The following is an 11,703-nucleotide window of genomic DNA, read 5'->3' on the forward strand; positions in this document are numbered from 1 at the left end:
AGTATATTCCTGTCAGGGTGAAAGGGAAGGCTGGTAGGTATAGGGAATGCTGGATGACTAACGAAGTTGAGGGTTTGGTTAAGAAAAAGAAGGAAGCATATGTCAGGTATAGACAGGATAGATCGAGTGAATCCTTAGAAGAGTAGAAAGGAAGTAGGAGTATACTTAAGAGGGAAATCAGGAGGGCAAAATGGGGACATGAAATAGCTTCAGGAAATAGAATTAAAGAGAATCCAAAGGGATTTTACAAATATATTAAGGACAAAAGGGTAACTAGGGAGAGAATAGTGCTCCTAATAGCTTCAGTAAATAGAATTAAAGAGAATCCAAAGGGATTTTACAAATATATTAAGGACAAAAGGGTAACTAAGGAGAGAATAGGGCCCCTCAAAGATCAGCAAAGCGGCCTTTATGTGGAGCCACAGAAAATGGGGTAGATACTAAATGAATATTTCGCATCAGTATTGATTGTGGAAAAGGATATGGAAGATATAGACTGTACGGAAATAGATGGTGACATCTTGCAAAATGTCCAGATTACAGAGGAGGAAGTGCTGGATGTCTTGAAATGGTTAAAGGTGGATAGATCGCCAAGACCTGATCAGCTGTACCCGAGAACTCTGTGGGAAGCTAGAGAAGTAATTGCTGGGCCTCTTGCTGATATTTGAATCATCGATAGTTACAGGTGAGGTGCCGGAAAACTGGAGATTGGCGAACGTGATGCCATTGTTTAAGAAGGGTGGTAAAGACAAGCCAGGGAACTATAGACCAGTGAGCCTGACCTCAGTGGTGGGCAAGTTGTTGGAGGGAATCCTGAGGGACAGGATGTACATGTATTTGGAAAGGCAAGGACTGATTCGGGATAGTCAACATGGCTTTGTGCGTGGGAAACCGTGTTTCACAAACTTGATTGAGTTTTTTGAAGAAGTAACAAAGAGGATTGATGAGGGCAGAGCAGTAGATGTGATCTATATGGACTTCAGTAAGGCGTTCGCAAAGGTTCCCCATGGGAGACTGATTAGCAAGGTTAGATCTCATGGAATACAGGGAGAACTAGCCATTTGGATACAGAACTGGCTCAAAGGTAGAAGACAGAGGGTGGCGGTGGAGGGTTGTTTTTCAGACTGGAGGCCTGTGACCAGTGGAGTGCCACAAGGATTGGTGCTGGGCCCTCTACTTTTTGTCATTTACATAAATGATTTTGATGCGAGCATAAGAAGTACAGTTAGTAAGTTTGTAAATGACAACAAAATTGGACAACGAAGAGGGTTACCTCAGATTACAACAGGATCTGGACCAGATGGGCCAATGGGCTGAGAAGTGGAAGATGGAGTTTAATTCAGATAAATGCGAGGTGCTACATTTTGGGAAAGCAAATCTTAGCAGGACTTATACACTTAATGGTAAGGTCCCAGGGAGTGTTGCTGAACAAAGAGACCTTGGAGTACAGGTTCATAGCTCCTTGAAAGTGGAGTCGCAGATAGATGGGATAGTGAAGAAGGCGTTTGGTATGTTTTCCTTTTTTGGTCAGAGTATTGGAGTACAGGAGTTGGGCGGTCATGTTGCGGCTGTACAGGATATTGGTTAGGCCACTGTTGGAATATTGCATGCAATTCTGGTCTCCTTCCTATCGGAAAGATGTTGTGAAACTTGAAAGGGTTCAGAAAAGATTTACAAGGATGTTGCCAGGGCTGGAGGATCTGCGCTACAGGGAGAAGCTGAATAGGCTGGGGCTATTTTCCCTGGAGCGTCGGAGGCAGAGGGGTGCCCTTATAGAGGTTTACAAAATTATGAGGGGCAGGGATAGGATAAATAGACAAAGTCTTTTCCCTGGGGTCGGGGAGTCCAGAACTAGAGGCATAGGTTTAGGGTGAGAGGGGAAAGGTATAAAAGAGACCTAAGGGGCAACATTTTCACGCAGAGGGCGGTATGTGTATTGAATGAGCTGCCAGAGGATGTGGTGGATGCTGGTACAATTGCAACATTTAAGAAGCATTTGGATGGGTATATGAATAGGAAGAGTTTGGAGGGATATGGGCCGGGAGCTGGCAGGTGGGACTAGTTTGGGTTGGGATATCTGGTCAGCATGGACGGGTTGGACCGAAGGGTCTGTTTCCATGCTGTACATCTCTATGACTCTATGTCAGGATATCTCAATGCACTTTTCAGCATTTTTGAAGTGTTGTAATGTCTGGGAAAAAAGTGAGACATTGTCCCAGTTGCAATAGACCTGTTTATTGAGGTTGGCTAAGCATTTGTTGGCCAGGTCAACAAGACACAAAAAAAACTGCAGATGCTGGAATTCAAAGTAACCAAGCAGGAGGCTAGAAGAACACAGCAAGCCAGGCAGCATTAGGAGATGGAGAAGGCAATGTTTCCGATATATCCAAAACATCAACTTCTCCACCTCCTGATGCTGCCTGGCTTGCTGTGTTCTTTCACCTCCTGCAAGTCAACAAGAGAACTTTTCAAAAAGTGCCAAAGGATCTTTATGCTGAACTGAGAAGAAAGGTTTAATAGAATTTTTTTGAAAAATCACATGTGGCATTGAAGCACTTCCTCTGTACTGCACTGAAGTGTCAGCCAAGATTTTTTATTCAAGTGCTTGGAGTGGGTCTTGACCTTGTAGCCTCCATTCAACCTGATTTCAATGGAAATCAGTTTTCAGCCACAACTAAAAATGGTTTCCCTGTTTGACATTGTTCAGCCTTTGTCAAGGCCATTCGGTGGCGGATCTTTTAAAACCACTCAGACTGACATAACAAACAAAGCATGGTACGTGTCCACATTCACATCCAAAGGCTGAATCTTACAGTACTTTGATTCAATGTCAATTTTGTCAAGTTTCTGTGAGAATGGGTGAGAATTTCTTGCAGTAACATTCCCAAACTGCAATCCGATGAGCTACCTTTTCTTCAATGTTAGTGCAATTACCACCAGCTTGCCATCTCACCAGGTATTCTGGAATGGATTGGATTCCCTAGTACCTCCCTCATCTTTAAAATATTACTGGCGTTCGGTTGGATACTGGCACTCTGAAGCTGCCCTGCACACTTCATCACTTTATTTGCAGACTTGGCAGACAAGGGGAAACTGGAGCCTTACTTTTCAGATGGGGTCCCAGATATTCTGGTCAATAGGGTGGTGCACAGGAATGGTGTTTTCTTCCTGCATGATTGACAAGAGGAGGCGACTCTATCAGAACTTGCCAGTCCCTGCCAATGTCCCCACCAGACTCACATGGTCACCATAAACCACCAGTGTGGAGGAATGCATAATAATGCCTTAAGAAGGTCAATACATTTCTCTGGTCTGCCAAAGTAAGTGCCACGATCTTCTCTCTGCTACTTCTACCCTTACGACTATGACTTCCTCTCATCATGGGTAATGCTCCACCATTCTCACTGTTGCATCCATTACTATTCTTCATTTTCTCTAAAAAAAATCCTTCCCCCACCCCCCGCACTTAATCTCCCACACTACTATTCAGCTCACTCAATGTGTCCCCTTCTCTCATTTCAGGAGGAGAGGCCACAATATAGTGGAAAGGGGCAGCACATGTGGTGAGTTGCCTGACAGTAAGTTCTTCATCCAACACATGGAACAATTCATGGCCCTTGTGGAAGGAGACTGGGATCACTGCTGCCGGGATGCTGAGATATCCACGTCCCACAAACTGAGTAACTACCATTCTTCATTCTCATGCAACTCTCAGATGAATCCCATCGTCAGTGTTATTCATTGCTCATAATCTATAATCCTGGATTTTAACCCTGTGCCTTGCAAGTTCGGGAGAGGTGGCTAATGTTTTGCTGGTTGAGCAGGTTGACCCACAAGAAAAACACTCCTCACGAGGAGATTTCATTGGTCAGAAGATGCATAGATAAGGCTCACTAGCTCAAAAAGTGACACCTTGGTGGGGACCGTGGTTAAATTTTAATCAGGTGCACAAGCTGGTGAGCACATAAGTGCAATACATCCGTAGCTGATTGAGGAAGGTCACTGGCATTCAAAGGACTGCTGGAGACCAGGCACCTGTTTGGCCACAGGCAGGAGAAGACCGCACGGTGTTGGCAATCAAGGACTTCATGCAAATGCACAAGCAAACACAGGAGTAGCAGAAAGGTATATGAGAGCAATTTTGCCTCATTAGCAATGCAACTCTGCTCTGGAGCTTCAACTGCCTCAAGCATGTGATCATTTGGCTGGACAAGCTGATGGATGGAGGTGCGTGCCTGCATTGTGCCCTGATGCACACCTTATCATCAGGTGTCCAAGATGGAGTCCAGAGGAGCAAGCAGTGAGCTGAAGTTGCGAGCTACCAGCTCTGACTTTAACGTCAAGAATTGTCTGTATCTAGTTTTCTCGTGGTAGGTGGAATATTAATAGCATAAGGTTAACTGCTAACAACAATCCCCCTTAGTTGATACCTCACTATTTATAGGCCAGAATCTCGTCTCAGTGCCCAGAACTCTGTTTGAAAATGCAACAATTTACTCCTGATGTTAAGAAAGGCCTTACCTGATTTGTCACGTGACTCTCACAAATTTCCCTGCATAGCACACATTGTTGGCTCACTTAAAACCTGTCCCAAGAGCTAGAACTATCCAAGATAGTCAGAACTTTGTCAAAATGATGTACAATATAGGCCACTGAACTTTGAATTCTAATTAAATACCTGAGATTTTGATGGACTGAAATCTTTTTTAAAAAAGGGACAAAAACACTGAATTAAAATGGGCATAGGCATCCCTGATCCACACAGGTTGGCTAGGTTTCAGTGTAACCAACATAGGTTAGACAAGAGACATCCTGAGCCAAAATAAACCTTTTGCCCCAATGTTTCAGATACCCCTGGGAGGTGTGAAAATATCATAATCTCCTATTTCAATTCACATGTTGGAATTGGAAACTTCCTTAAAATGATCAGACCTGGAAACAAAACCTTCAGCTGACAGGGAATATACAACCGGCTGTAATTTCAAAGGGCTTCTTTATCAGAGCAAGGAAGACGAAACTAAGAATATAGCTCTGAACATGGGCGGAGAAATCTGTCCCTTCCCCCATCATGAGGAAAAAAGCCGGTTCCATCAGAAATAACAGAGAAAAGCAATAAAGGCAACCTTTACTACAACTGACAATCCATAAAAGTGTGTTTTCAGATTAATATGTTACGCCTCAAGGACACAGGAATGACGTGTGTGTGTGTGTATGATGCCTCAGTCACTGCACAAGGACTGCATCCATGGAGTCAAGTCTTTATTCTTTCTCCTGGCATTAGCAGATAACAATTTTTTTTAACCCAATACAATCTTCTAAATGGTTCCTTACTGCATTTTAATTGGAAAAATTAGCATGCTAAAAAGAACTCAAACCTCAGTTACAATCAATCAGGAAGTTTGGAAAAAGGGGAGTCAATTTGCTTCACCCCATCTGGTAGTGACACCTTCCTAACATTGCCAGAATGAATGAGACAGCAAAACCTTGATCACAATTCCATTGGTTCATCATCAGTAGCAAATGAACCATTGCAATAGGAGAGATGTGCGAGAAGATCTATTGTGCAGAGCCTTAGTAACTTCTGTAATTAGATAGTTTAATAATGTGGGTTTAGTAGTGCCTAGCAACAGTTTGAGATCATATTTGCATACTTTGAAGTGAACCAGCTTCATATCCAGGACATGGAAGGAATTGTCAGACTACAACAGACAGATCAAGTGGAAAAATTCCAGATGTTGAAGGAATAATTATCCTGTTATTGTGTACGTACAGTTACAAGGCAAAAAGTTTTACAGTGTGTGGTGTTTGTGTGTGGGTATGCACATGTGTGTGTGAGAGAGAGAGAGTAGTGAGTGATGGGAGGCACAGAGAGTGGAGGGATCATGGTGTGTGGTGTACTGTATATTAGAGTGCTTGTGATGTTACAATGCATCATCTACCCCTGTTCCCCACAGCACCTCTTGCCTGTCAATGACTACTTCTGTGGGTCATGGCAGCAGACTCCTGTACTGCTGTTTACTGTACAGGCAGTGATTTCTGCCAGGTTCGGTTGAAAGTTGAGTCCAGGTATTAAAAAGCCTGAGAATTTAAATGTCTCCATGGCCTATCATGCGAGTATATCACCTACCCAGATTTTTTGCATTTCAATCATTAGAAATCCACCCTGCGATATAATCAGACCCAGTATGTTTGAGGATTACATTATTAAGTTGGGTTCCTTTGATTTATGTTGAAAAGTTGGTGCTGGAAAAGCACAGCAGGTCAGGCATTATCTGAGGAGCAGGAGAATCGACATTTCGGACATGAGCCCTTCATCAGGAATGTCATTCCTGATGAAGGGCTTATGCCCAAAATATTTATTCCCCTGCTCCTCAAATGCTGCCTGGTCTGCTGTGCTTTTCCAGTGCCACCCTTTTCAACTCTAATCTCCAGCATCTGCAGTCCTCACTTTCTCCTTCTTTTGATTTATCATTTACACTTTGCTTTCATGGGTTATGGTATCACATCACTCCCTTAAAGCATCACTGCCTTGCAACTCATTCCTCTCATTTGCATTCTGTTAAATAAAGAATTAACATCTATTGGGTTCTCATATATACCAGTTTAAATAGACAGTGCACTGATCATCAGCAAAATCCTGGATGGTATTATTGATGGTGCTATCAAGTAGTTAAGTCACCAGCATCCTGCTCAGGTATGTTCAGTTTGGGTTCTGTCAAGATGATTTGACTCTGGATCTCTTTACAGCCTTGGTCCAAATATGGATGAACAAGTTGAAATTGGAGTGACTACCCTTTACATCAGGTAAAATTTGACAAAATGTGACATCAAGGAGGCCTGGTAAAATTGTTATCAATGTAATTGACAGGAGAGGGAAGAAACTCTCCACTGGTTGGAGTTGTTCCCAGCAGAAAAGAAGATGGTTATAATTTTGGAAGACAACCATTTCACCCCAAGGGTAGCACTACAAGAAGTCCTCAGGAGCAGTTTCCCGAATCCACAAATCATCAATCATCTTTCTTCTATCATAAGGCCAGAAGTTAGCATGTCCAATTATAATTCTTTAATGTACAATTCCTCAGATAGTGAAGCAGTCTGAAGCCTGCGTGTAACAAGGCCTGGACCACATTCAGATTTGGCCTGATAAGTGGCAGGAAATAGTCACAGAACACAAGTTCCAGGAAATGACCACAAAGAAGGAAAGACTTTTCTTCATCGAGCTTTTCAGAATTAGAGAATTGCCGTGAACCATGTACAGCCAAAGAAATACTTTTGTAGTTTCCACATGCTTATCATATAGGAAACATGACAGCCAATTTGCGTACAGCAAACCCATGCAAATCGCTATGTGTAGTGACCAGATAATCTATTTTTGTGATGCTGATTCTAGGATAGACTATTGCCAGAACATTGGGATAAGTTTCCTGGTGTTTTTCAAAATAATATCAGGGAATCTTTTAGAATCCCCAGTGTAGAGACAGACCATGCAGCTGAACGAATCCACAGTGACTTACCTGAAGAGTACCAACCCAGACTCACCTCCCTACCTTATCCCTGTAACCCTGCATTTTCCATGGCTAATCCACCTAACCTACATGTCCCTGGACACTATGAGCAATTCAGCATTGCCAATCCACCTAACCTGAAAATCTTTGAACTGTGGGAGGAAACTAATGCAGACACAAGGGGAACATACAAACTCCACACAAAGAGTCAACACAGAGAGGCTAGAATCAAACCCATGTCCCTGGCACTATGAGGCAGCTGAACCAACATGCCTCTCTCCTTTTGCATTCACTTGAGCAGGGAGAGAGTGTTGAACGCAGCTCAGTTCATCACACAAACCAGTCTTCCACCCATTGACTCCATGTATACTTCCCGCTGCCTCTGGAAAGTAACCAACATAATCAAAGATCCTTTCCACCGTAAGCCATAAGGGGTTATTCTCTTTTCCACCCGCTTTTGTCAGGCAGAAGATACAAAAGTTTGAATACACATAGCAATAGATTCAAGAACAGCTTCTTCCCCGTTGTTATCAGACTTTTGAATGGGCCTCTCAAATGTTAATTCTGATCTTGCTGTATACCTTCTCTGTGGCTGTAACACCGTATTCTGCACTCTGTTTTGCTACCATAATGCATTTTGTATGGAATGATCTAACTTTTTAACACACAAAACAACACTTTTCACTGTGTCTCAGTAAACGTGACAAAAACATCAATCATTCAAGACAAATGGTTTAACATCTCATCCAGAAGTTGGTATCTGCCCCATTATTGCACTCACTCAGTGTACACTGGAGCTTCAGCCTTAAGTTTTACACGCAGGTGACGTCTAATAATAGAATCTAACCACTTTGCCTTGATATTCAACACCACGATATTGCCAAATTCTCCACGTCAACAATTCAGGCTCATATTAATCACAATCCTTGCACGAGCCAAATGCATACTGGGCCACAAGAGCAGGACAGGAGCTGCATGGTGTACAGCAAGTGACTGACTTTGTGACTGCCAGAAGTCTTTCCACCATCTATAAGGTGCAAGTATAGAGTGTGACAGAATACTCCCTACTTGCCTGTATGGGTGCAGTTCTAACAATACTCAGGAAGGTCAACATCATCCAAGATAAAGTAGCTCACTTAATTGGCACCCCTATGCTACAGGATACCATGGTTGCCATGAATACCTTTTACAAGATGAAATTAGCTACTGGATCAGATTTCTCTAAACCTGGGACCTCTCGTACCAGAGGGAGCATTCACCAGGATGTTGCGGGCAAGGAGAGTTTGAGTTATAAGGAGAGGCAGGATAGGCTGGCACCTTTTTTCACTGGAGCGTAGGAGGTTGATGGGTGACCTTATAGAGGTTTATAAATCATAAAGGGTAAAGATAAGGTGTCTTTTCATTAGGATGGGGGATTTAAAGACTGAGAGTATATTTTAAGGTGAGAGGAGAAAGATTTTAAAAAGCCATAAGAGGCAATTCTTTTACACAGACAGTGGTTCATAGGTGGAATGAACTTCCAGAGAAAGTAATGGATGCAGCTACACATTTAAAAGATATTTAGATAAGTACCTGAATAAGAAATGTTTGGAGGGATGTAGGCCAAGCACAGCCAGCTGGAACTAGTTTAGTTGGGATGATGATTGGCATGGACTAGTTGGGCCAAAGGGTCTGTTCCCATGCTGTAAATTTCTATGCCAAAGTAGCAGATGCATAGGCATGACATCAGCTATAAGGACCCTCCAATCACACACCATCCTATCTTTATCCCTTATTGTCAGAAGCAACACCACAAGGGCTATAGTGATTCAAGAAGGTGATGCACCAACATCAAATTCCATTAAGAATGGGCAATAAATGCTGGTGTAGTCAACATCACTGACATCCACAAAATGTTGCATAAATAATACAAAAACATATACAAGCAAAATGGTTAGAAAGGGAACAGAAAAAAAGAACAAAGATATGAAAAGAGAAGCAATTGAATTAATTGCTTCCCAGCATAATCATAAGTTAGATACATTCAATCTAATGCATTGAATTTAACTAACACATTATTCATATTCGAAGAAATTACAGTGATGGATGGCATATTACCTAAACACATTATTTATTAATCAGGGTTTGTTTGTTCTTTCTGTAACAAAACAAAAGGGTGTCACTCTGGCAACAGTAACAATAATGAGGATTTTCACAAGATTAACTCTGTGATAGTTGCCAACAGTTTGTAGTTTTAGTCCTGTATACCAATGTGAAGAGTCTTAACCATCCCAGGGCCAAATCGATGGAGCAAAGAATCCTGCCTTAGAAAGGTTTTAACATTGCTTTTAAGCAAAAATATGAAATGGGTAGGGAGTTTATTATCATTACTGACTGGGAGTGAGTACCACCAAAAGGAGAAGGCATATGTACAATTTGCTGTTGACATTGTCCACTGTCATTGATACTGATACTAATGTCAGTTTTGTAGTCTCCTCACATGCCATAATATTACCTTAGGGTGCATTGCAATTGCAATATTGTCAGAAAAATAAATAATTGTTTGACATAACTAAATGTATAGCTAAAACGTCAATGTGAATAACAATGAGCATCCTGGATTAATTAAAAACTATGGGCTGAGATTTCCCATCTTTTAACTTTGAGTCATTTTCAGGGAGTTTTATGAAGGGTTTCCATTCATGGTCGATGGTGACTTTCTCATTAGTAATTCATCTGGACTCCACAGTGCACTTCTCATTGAATTGTGCAGTCTTAACAGCAGAATTTCTCACAGTTGCAAGGATCTTCTAGCAGTGAAACTGGGGGTGCCATATCTAAACTCAGCTATACACTAGATCAAATGCTGCCAGCTAGAAAATACCATTCCAAGTGAGTTGTTTTACTGCAACTCGATAGGAGATAGTTGAGGAAGGAAGGTTGGCTACTTTGTTCACTGAGAGGCAGCTGGAGGTTCTGGAGGAAAGGAGGGCCATCCTCTTTCCTCAGGACTGCCAATGGAGATTGCAGCACCAGACACTGTCAGACTGGACCAAGGTAGACTGGACCCATGTCAGTGCATTTCCATAATCATTAGAAACAGGTAGCAATGTTGTAAGTGCCACCTTCTTCTCTCCACTACCTCACACTGACTCTAACTCTGCCATTACACAAACCTCCCACCAAAGCTAATGGTCTGCCTGTCTCACTACTGAACACAGAACATAGATTAATACAGTGCAGGAATGGACCCTTTGGCTTACGATGTTGTGCTGGATATGATACCAAAATTAACTAATCCCTTCTGCTTGTCCTTGATGTATATTCCTCCATTATTTGTACATTCATGTCCTTCATTGTTTGCAGCATCTTCCCTCAATAACTCTCACCCACTGCACCCTCCTAAACTACTAGGGCTCCCTGCTCTTGTGCTTCCTACTCATCCATTTGGGACACCTCACACCCTTCCCTGCTCCTGCACCAACAATTTCAACTGTCCCAGCCACTTTCATCTCACTCAGTCCTTCAGTTCACTTCATTGCAGGGGAAAATAACCTGGATAGTTCAGAAAAGACAAGGATGGGTAGTCAACATGTCTCTTTGCAGCCACTGTGAGGAGAAAATCCTTGAACTTGCACAAGAGGATTGAACCTGCTCATGTGTAAATGCCAAAACTTCCAATGTCAAGGCAATCAAATACGTTTGTACTGAACTTATCTCCTATTACCACCACTGCGACAATATTTAAGCTCCTACCCCTATTGTGCAACTAATTTGGTCTGTTCTCTTATCCAGGCGCCAGTGGCATTCATACACCCTTTGCCCCAAGGGACCAACCCTTCATCTCAAGGAGATAGAGTGGTGTCATCAGGTACACAGTCAGAAGAGGAACTGCATAGAGACCCTACTGAAGTCTCCATTCAAGAAGTTCCAGATGTGCTGGGCCCATCCAACCCCATCCTGCCTTTGATTGTCACCCCAGTGACAGTTGTATTTAAGGATGGTGAGCCTGCCTCTGGGCAAGACATTCTCAGCATGTCTGAGCCCTTTAGCTCCAAATGACCCCAGGCTCATCTGTCCAGATCATCCAGTCAATTGATTCCAGGTCAGGTTCCCTTCACCCGAACTACAGGCCCATGGACTGTAGCCAGATATACTGGAGGGCAAGCACAAAGAAAAGCTTCAGAAAGCACATGTATCACATGGATTATAATTTATT

The sequence above is a fragment of the Chiloscyllium plagiosum genome, chromosome 31 (assembly GCF_004010195.1).
Source record: "Chiloscyllium plagiosum isolate BGI_BamShark_2017 chromosome 31, ASM401019v2, whole genome shotgun sequence".
Taxonomy (NCBI): domain Eukaryota; kingdom Metazoa; phylum Chordata; class Chondrichthyes; order Orectolobiformes; family Hemiscylliidae; genus Chiloscyllium; species Chiloscyllium plagiosum.